This window comes from Arachis hypogaea, chromosome 4 (genome assembly GCF_003086295.3).
Source record: "Arachis hypogaea cultivar Tifrunner chromosome 4, arahy.Tifrunner.gnm2.J5K5, whole genome shotgun sequence".
NCBI lineage: Eukaryota > Viridiplantae > Streptophyta > Magnoliopsida > Fabales > Fabaceae > Arachis > Arachis hypogaea.
In genome coordinates, this window is record NC_092039.1 from 45025026 (window position 1) to 45034912 (window position 9887).

A 9887-nucleotide genomic window follows, 5' to 3' on the forward strand; every position below is an offset into this window, starting at 1 on the left:
TATGGCCTTGCAATCTTCTCTGGGGTTTACCTCAGTGTTATTGGGAAGAGTGTCTAGAGGAGTCTCAGAGATCCTCTTGCTTAGTTGACCAACCTATACCTCTATATTTCTAATGGAGGACCTTGTTTCATTAATGAAACTATGGGTGGTCTTAGTGAGGCTAGAAAGCATAGTGGCTAAGTCAGAAAGGCTCTGATTAGAGGTTTCCATGTTCTCTTAAGAAGATGGGAATGATGGTCTGTTGTTGAACCTATTCTGGTTCCTACTACCATGGTTGTTATTGAAACCGTTCTGAGCTTTCTATTGATCCTTCTATGAGAGGTTAGGATGATTCCTCCTTGAAGGGTTGTAAGTGTTTTCATAGGGTTCTCCTATGTAATTCACCTCCTCCATGGTGGGTTAATTAGAATCATAAGCTTCTTCTTGAAGAGAAGTGATGAGCGGATAATTTATACGCTTTTTGGCATTATTTTTATGTAGTTTTTAGTAGGATCTAGCTATTTTTTGGGATGTTTTTATTAGTTTTTATGAAAAATTCATATTTCTAGACTTTACTATGAGTTTGTTTGTTTTTTTGTGATTTCAGGTATTTTCTGGCTGAAATTGAGGGACCTGAGCACAAATCTGATTCAGAGGCTGAGAAAGGACTGATGATGCTATTGGATTCTGACCTCCCTACACTCGAAGTGGATTTTCTGGAGCTACAGATCTCCAAATGGCACGCTCTCAATTGCGTTGGAACATCCAGAGCATTCCAGCAATATATAATAGTCCATACTTTGCTCGAGTTTTAACGACGCAAACTAGCTCAAACGCCCCTTCTCTGCCCTATTCTGAAGTCAAAATGGCAGAACTGGCATAAAAGTTGGAGTTAAACGCCCAAACTGGCATAAAAGCTGGTGTTTAACTCCACGAGAAGTCTCTACATGTGCAAAGCTCAATGCCCAGCCCAAGCACACACCAAGTGGGCCCGGAAGTAGATTTCTACATCATTCACCTATTTCTGTAAACCCTAGTAGCTAGTTTCATTATAAATAGGACCTTTCACTATTGTATTTTCATCTTTTGATCATTTTTTGATCTCTTGATCACGTTTTGGGGTCTGGCCATTCGGCCATGCCTAGACCTTGTTCTTATGTATTTTCAACGGTGGAGTTTCTACACACCATAGATTAAGGGTGTGGAGCTCTGCTGTACCTCAAGTTTTAATGTAAGTACTACTATTTTCTATTTAATTCATGCTTATTCTTATTCTAAGATATTCGCTGCACTTCAACATGATGAATGTGATGATCCGTGACACTCATCATCATTCTCACCTATGAACGCGTGACTGATAACCGCTTCCATTCTACTTAAGACTGAGCGTGTATCTCTTAGCCTCCATTCCGAATGATCGGAGTCTTCGTGGTATAAGCTAGAATTATTGGCGGCCATTCCTGAGATCCAGAAAGTCTAAACCTTGTCTGTGGTATTCCGAGTAGGATCTGGGAAGGGATGACTGTGACGAGCTTCAAACTCGCGAGTGTTGGGCGTAGTGACAGACGCAAAAGGATCACTGGGTTCTATTCCAACATGATCGAGAACCGACAGATGATTAGCCGTGCAGTGACAGCGCATTTAGAACATTTTCACTGAGGACGGGAGGTAGCCATTGACACCGGTGAAACCCAAACATACAGCTTGCCATGGAAAGGAGTATGAAGGATTGGATGAAGGCAGTAGGAAAGCAGAGATTCAACAGGAACAAAGCATCTATATGCACTTATCTGAAATTCTCACAAATGAATTACATAAGTATCTCTATCTTTACTTTATGTTTTATTTATCTTTTAATTATGAAAACTCTATCACCCATTTGAATTCGCCTGACTGAGATTTACGAGGTGACCATAGCTTGCTTCAAGCCGACAATCTCCATGGGATCGACCCTTACTCACGTAAGGTATTACTTGGACAACCTAGTGCACTTGCTGGTTAGTTGTGCGAAGTTGTGACAAAGAAGTGAGATTACAATTGTGCGACCAAGTTGTTGGCGCCATTGTGTATCACAATTTTGTGCACCAAGTTTTTGGCGCGGTTGCCGAGGATTGTTCGAGTTTAGACAATTGACGGTTCATCTTGTTGCTTAGATTAGGTAACTTTTATTTTATTTTCAAAAAGTTTTCAAAATTTTTCTTCTTTGTCGTTTTTCCAAAATTATTTTTGAAAAATCCAAAAAAAATTCATAAAATCATAAAAACTCAAAAATATTTCATGGTTCTTGTTTGAATCTAGTGCCAAATTTTAAGTTTGGTGTCAATTGCATGATTTTAATTGTCTTGCAATTTTTGAAACTGGTGGACGAAATTGTGATCATCGAAGTTGTACTCTTTGTACTTGTATGAAATTTAATTCAAGATAATAGCTCTTTACTATGTGTGGACACAACTCCGTTCAACTAACCAGCAAGTGTACTGGGTCGTCCAAGTAATAAACCTTACTCAGTCAGGCGGATTTAAATAAATTATGGAATTTGGAAAATCAAATAATAGTAAATAAACATAAAATAAGGATAAAGTTACTCATGTATTTCCATGATGGGAATTTCAGATAGGTGTATGGAGATGCTGTGCTCCTCCTGAATCTCTGCTTTCCTACTGCTTCATCCAATCCTTCTTACTCCTTTTCATGGCAAGCTGTATGTAGGGCATCACCGTTGTCAATGGCTACATCCCATCCTCTCAGTGAAAAAGGTCCAAATGCTTTGTCACAGCACGGCTAATCATCTATCGGTTCTCAATCAGGTTGGAGTAGAATCCCTTGATTCTTTTGCGTCTGTCACTAACGCCCAACCTTCAGGAGTTTGAAGCTCGTCACAGTCATTCAATCCCAGAATCCTACTCGGAATACCACAGACAAGGTTTAGACTTTCTGGATTCTCATGAATGCCGCCATCAATCTAGCTTATACCACGAAGATTCTGTTTAAGGAATCTAAGAGATACGCGCCCGGCCTAAGGTAGAACGGAAGTGGTTGTCAATCACGCGCGTTCATAGGTGAGAATGATGATGAGTGTCACGGATCATCACATTCATCAAGTTGAAGTGCAATGAATATCTTAGAATAGGAATAAAGAGAATTGAATAGGAAATAGTAGTAATTGCATTGAAACTTGAGGTACAGCAGAGCTCCACACCCTTAATCTATGGTGTGTAGAAACTCCACCGTTGAAAATACATAAGTGAAAGGTTCAGGCATGGCCAAATGACCAGCCCCCCAAAACATGATCAATAGTCTCCTCATATGAAGAATAAAATAAAACTGAGACCAAAGATGTCTAATACAATAGTAAATTATCCTATTTATACTGGACTAGCTACTAGGGTTTACATGAGTAAGTAATTGATGCATAAATCCACTTCCGGGGCTTACTTGGTGTGTGTTTGGGCTGAGCTTGATCTATCCACGAGCTGAGGCTTCTTTTGGAGTTGAACGCCAAGTTGTAACGTGTTTTGGGCGTTCAACTCTGGGTCGTGACGTGTTTCTGGCGTTTTACTCCAGACAACAGCATGGAACTGGCGTTGAGCGCCAGTTTACGTCGTCAATTCCCGAATAAAGTATGGACTATTATATATTTCTGGAAAGCTCTGGATGTCTACTTTCCAACGCCGTTAAGAGCGCGCCATTTGAAGTTTTGTAGCTCCAGAAAATCCATTTCGAGTGTAGAGAGGTCAGATTCCAACAGCATCAGCAGTCCTTTGTCAGCCTCCTATCAGAGTTTTGCTCAAGTCCTTCAATTTCAGCCAGAAATTACCTGAAATCACAGAAAAACACACAAACTCGTAGTAAAGTCCAGAAATGTGAATTTAACATAAAAACTAATGAAAACATCCCTAAAAGTAGCTTGAACTTACTAAAAACAATGCCAAAAAGCGTATAAATTATCCGCTCATCAGAAACACATACATTGTGTTCTTGATGATCTTCAAGTCGTTCTTGATGAATTGCCTTGTTTGATTTTCATGATTTATTGAATTGCACTGCATGATGTTCTACACATGCATTCTTGCATTCATATGGCCCAAACATGAGAAAGTTCTAAGTTTGGTGTCCTCCATGTTTTCTTTCATTAAGAAAACTGAGTTCTTGATGTTCATCTTGATCTTCAAGATTGTTCTTGGTGTTCATCTTGACATTCATAATGTTCTTGCATATATTTTGTGTTTTGATCCAGGAATTATATGTTTTGACTCATTTTGTTGTTTTTCATAATTGAAAACATATCCTCTTGAATAAATAATTTAGTAAAATGGAGATCCAAGAACATAAAGCAGAGGAATTATAGAGAAAAAGCTGGGCATTCAAAATGCCTAGTGAAGAAGGAAAACTGGCGTTTAAACGCCAGCTAGGGTACCTGGCTGGGCGTTTAAACGCCCAAACCATGCAACAATTGGGCGTTAAATGCCCAAAACATGCAGCTCCTGGGCGTTTAATGCCAGGATGACACAAGGAGAGGAATTTTGTTTTCAAATAAAATCTTTTTCAAATCTTCATATTTTTTTAAAAATCAAATCTTTTTCAAATCAACTATTTTCAATCATGTCTTTATCAAAATCATATCTTTTCAACATATCTTTTTCAAAAATCAAATCTTTTTAATTTTTATCTTTTCAATCATATCTTTTTAATCATATTTTTTTCAAATCATATCTGTTTTTTTCAAAAATTTGATTTCAAAAATGTTTTCTAAACTTCCTATCTTTTCAAAAATTAATTTTCAAATATTTTTCAATTAACTAATTGTTTTGAATTTTCAATTTGATTTTCGAAAATTTCCTTCGCTTTTTCTCATTTTTTTAAACACTAACATTCCTCCTCCATTGTCAATTCGGACTCACTCCTTCTTTATGTGTTCGAATTCTGCCTTACCCCCTTCTTCTATTCTTGTTTTTCTCTGACACCTCAAGGAATCTTTATACTGTGATATATAGGATTCCATATTTTCTTTATTTTCTTCTCTTTCATATGAGCAGGAACAAAGAAAAAGGCATACTTATTGAAGCTGATCCTGAACCTGAAAGGACTCTGAAGAGGAAGCTAAGAGCAGCTAAAGCACAAAACTCTGAAGAGGACCTCACTGAAATTTTCGAAAAGGAAGAAGCAAAAGAAACAATTATGGCCGAACCAAACAACAATGCAAGGAAGATGCTTGGTGATTTTACTACACCAACTTCCAACTTCTATGGAAGAAGCATCTCAATCCCTGCCATAGGAGCAAACAATTTTGAGCTAAAACCTCAATTAGTTTCTCTACTACAATAGAACTGCAAGTTTCATGGACTTTCATCAGAAGACCCTTATCAGTTTTTAACTGAGTTCTTGCAGATCTGTGATACTGTTAAGACCAATGGAGTTCATCCTGAAGTCTACAAGCTTATGCTTTTCCATTTTGCTGTAAGAGACAGAGCTAGAACATGGTTGGACTCACAACCTAGAGATAGCCTGGACTCTTGGGATAAGCTGGTCACGGCTTTCTTAGCCAAGTTCTTTCCTCCTTAAAAGCTAAGCAAGCTTAGAGTGGATGTTCAGACCTTCAAACAAAAAGATGGTGAATCCTTCTATGAAGCTTGGGAAAGACACAAGTAGATAACCAAAAAGTATCCTTCTGACATGCTTTCAGAATGGACCACATTAGATATATTCTATGATGGTCTGTTTGAATTTTCCAAGATGTCACTGGACCACTCTGCAGGTGGATCCATTCACCTAAAGGAATCACCTGCAGAAGCTTAGGAACTCGTTGAAATGGTTGCAAATAACCAGTTCATGTATACCTCTGAGAGGAATCCTGTGAGTAATGGGACGCCTCAAAAGAGAGGAGTTCTTGAAATTGATGCTCTGAATGCCATACTGGCTCAGAACAAAATATTGACCCAACAAGTCCATATGATCTCTCAGAGTCTGAATAGATTACAAAATGCATCCAACAGTACTAAAGAAGCATCTTCTGAAGAAGAAGCTTATAATCCTGAGAACCCTACAATGGCAGAGGTGAATTACATAGGTGAAGCCTTTGGCAACACCTATAATCCTTCATAGAAAAATCATCCAAATTTTTCATGGAATGATCAATAGAAGCAAGGCTTCAATAATAACAATGGTGGAAGAAATAGGTTTAGCAATAGCAAACCTTTCCCATCACCATCTCAGCAACAGACAGAGCATTCTGAGTAGAATCTTTCTAGCTTAGCAAACATAGTCTCTGATCTATCCAAGGTCACTCTCAGTTTCATGAATAAAACAAGGTCCTCCATTAGAAACTTAAAGGCACAAGTGGGTCAGCTGAGTAAAAAGGTCACTGAAACTCCTCCCACCACTCTCCCAAGCAAAACAGAAGAGAATCCAAAAGGAAAGTGCAAGGCCATTGATATGATCAACATGGCCGAAACCTTAGGGAAGGAGGAGGACATAAACCCCAATGAGGAAGACCTCAAGGAACATCCACCATTCAGTAAGGAGTACCCTAATGAGGAACCAAAGGAATCTGAGGCTCATACAGAGACCATAGAGATTCCATTGGACTTTCTTTTACCATTCATGAGCTCTGATGATTATTCATCTTCTGAAGAAGATAAAGACATTGTTGAAGGGCAAGTTGCCCAGTATTTAGGAGCAATCATGAAGCTGAATGCCAAATTATTTGGTAATGAGACTTGGGAAGGTGAACCTCCCTTGCTCACCAATGAACTGAATACATTGGTTCAGCAAACTTTACCTCAAAAGAGACAGGATCCTGGTAAATTCTTAATACTCTGTACCATAGGCACCATGACCTTGAAAAAGCTCTGTCTGACTTGGGGTCAGGAATAAACATGATGACACTCTCTGTAATGGAGAAACAGGGAATCTTTGAGGTATAAGCTGCTAAATTCTTAATAGAGATGGTAGATAAGTCTATGAAAAAGGCTTATGGACTAGTAGAGGACGTGCTAGTGAAGGTTGAAGGCTTTTACTTCCCTGCTGATTTCATAATCCTAGACACTAGGAGGGATGAGGATGAATCCATCATCCTTGGAAGACCCTTCCTAGCCACAGCAAGAGCTGTAATTAATGTTGATAGAGGAGAGTTGATCCTTCATGTGAATGAAGAACGCCTTGTAGTAAAGACTCAAGGTTCTCCATCTGTGACCATGGAGAGTAAGCATGAAGAGCTTCTCCCAATATAGAGTCAAATAGAGCCCCCACATTCAAACTCTAAGTTTGGTGTTGGGAGGCCACAACCAAACTCTAAGTTTGGTGTTGAGAGATCTCAACCATATTCTGATCATCTGTGAGGCTCCATGAGAGCTCACTGTCAAGCTATTGACATTAAAGAAGCGCTTATTGGGAGGTAACCCAATTTTATTTTAATTTTATCTATATTATTTTGTTTTCTTTTAGGATGATGATAATGTGAAGTCACAAAGACAATTACAAAAGTAAAGAAAAGAATCAAAAATAGCACACCCTGGAGGAAGGACTTACTGGCGTTTAAACGCCAGTAAGGGTAGTAAAATGGGCGTGTAAATGCCAAATCTGGTGCCTTTCTGGGAATTTAAATGCCAGAATAGGGCACCAGACTGGCGTTTAGATGCCAGAATAGGAAGGAAAGCTGGCATTTAAACGCGAGAACAGGGCAGCAAACTGGCGTTTAAACGCCATAATTGCACTCAAGGCGTTGTGAACGCCCAATGGGAGCAGGGATGAAGAATTCCTTGGCCCTTCAGGATCTAAGGACCCCACAGGATCCCCACCATCCTCAACTCACTCTCTCTCCTCTTCACACCTTTCTACAAAACTCTTCCCCAAATACCATTTACCAATCACCTCCATATCTCTTCCCTAAATACCCAACTTCACTCCTTCATTTTCACACATCATACACATATTCCCCTCCCCTTGGCCAAACACATACACCCTCCATCTCCTCCATTTTCTTCATCTTCTACATCTTTCCTTCTTCTTTTGCTCGAGGACGAGCAAATATTTTAAGTTTGGTGTGGTAAAAGCATTGCTTTTTATTTTTCCATAACCATTTATGGCACCTAAGGCCAGAGAAACCTCTGAAAAGAGGAAAGGGAAGGCAATTGCTTCCACCTCTGTATCATGGGAGTTGGAGAGATTCATCTCACAAGCCTATCACTAAAAAGGGGATGGAACAAACTAGAGAGCCCATTCATGGCACTCAACAAGAGCATGAGGAAGCCCCTCATCAAGAAATCCCTGAGATGCCTCAAGGGATACATTTTCCTCCACACAACTGTTGGGAGCAACTAAGGATGGAGCAACAAAGGCAAGGAAGAGACATTGAGGAGCTCAAGCACTCCATAGGATTTTCAAGAGGAAGACACCCCCTCACTAAGGTGGACTAATTCCTTAATCTCCTTGTCATTTTTCTGTTTTATGTTGTATGTTCTATCTATGTTTGTGTCTTCACTACATGATCATTAGTGTCTAGTGTCTATGCCTTAAAGCTATATGAATCTTTCACCTCTCTTAAATGAAAAATGTGCTTAAATACAAAAGAACAAGAAGTACTTGGATTTCAAATTTTATCTTGAAACTAGTTTAATTATTTTGATGTGGTGGCAATACTTTTTGTTCTCTGAATGAATGCTTGAACAGTGCATATTTTTAATCTTGTTGTTTATGAATGTTAAAGTTGTTGGCTCTTGAAAGAATGATGAACAAAGAGAAATGTTTTTGATAATCTGAAAAATTGTTAGCTCCAAAATTGTTAGCTCCAATGGTAGGTACAGCAATACTTCTACCATAAAAGTCAGAGGTAGGCATGGTGAAGTCACCAAGGACCCTTCTTGGCTCCTCTTGTGGTTCGGCCATGTCCTCCTTTTCTTGTTCAAAACTTTCTGAAAGGTCTCTTCCAGAGTGTTGTGCTTTAGCTTGTTGTAAACGCCTACTTAGTCTTCTCAGGTTCAGGATCAAGAGTCAAGAGGGGTTCTTTATCCCTGTTCCTGGTCATAAACAAGAAGAAAAGAAAAAGAAAGAAACGAAGAAGACTTTCTATGCCAATAGACAAAAAGCTCCTCCTTAAAGTCAGATGTGAATAGAGAAGAAGAAAGAAAAGAAGTAAAAGAAGTACAAGAAGAATATTTTGAAAATAGGGGATAGAAGTAAATAAGAGAAGATAGAAAAAGTGAAGATGGAAGATGAGAGAGGGTGAGAAGTCGAATAATAGAGATGTGAGAAGAAGAGAAGTATAAATAGAAAAAGTAAATAAGAATTAAAATATTTTTATTTTTATTTATTTATTTATTTAATTTTGAAAATTAATTAATTAATTTAAAAATAATTTAAAGTTTAAATGTTAAATTTTTTAAAATAGAAGAGAGAAAAGAGGAAGAAGTTTTCGAAAATTAAGAGAGATGGGAGTTAGTTATGTAGTTTTGAAAAAGAGGAGAGAGAAGATAAATAATTAATTAAGAAAAAATTTGAAAATAAAATAAGATAAGAGATAAGATAAGAAAAGATTTTGAAATTGAAATTTGAAATTATAAAAAGATAAGATAAGAAATTAAAAATATTTGAAAAGGATTTCATTTTAAAATTTAAAAGAAGAAAAGATAAGATAGAAAAGTTAAGATAAGTTAGGTAAGATAAGATAAGATAAGATAAGAAAGTTAAGAAATGATAAGTTTAATTAAAAAGATTTGAAATAAAAAATTGAAATTTGAAAATTAAATTTTGAATTTTGAAATTTGAAATAAGAAAAGATAAAATTTTGAAAAGGATATGATTTTTGAAAAATATATGATTTTAAAATGATTTGATTTTTAAAATTTAAAACTAAGATAAGATAAAATAAAAATTTTTAAATTAAAATCTGAAATTTTATTAAGAATTTTCGA

At 37.3% G+C, this 9887-nt stretch overlaps 1 non-coding gene across 1 annotated transcript; it reads right to left on the reverse strand.

Moving 5' to 3' along the window:
• Nucleotides 1-5550: 5550 nt before the first annotated feature.
• Nucleotides 5551-5658, reverse strand: LOC112798545 (small nucleolar RNA R71). Its single transcript, XR_003200154.1, has one exon. It is a non-coding gene; the product is annotated as a small nucleolar RNA R71 (small nucleolar RNA).
• Between the last annotated feature and the right edge of the window lie 4229 nt (nucleotides 5659-9887).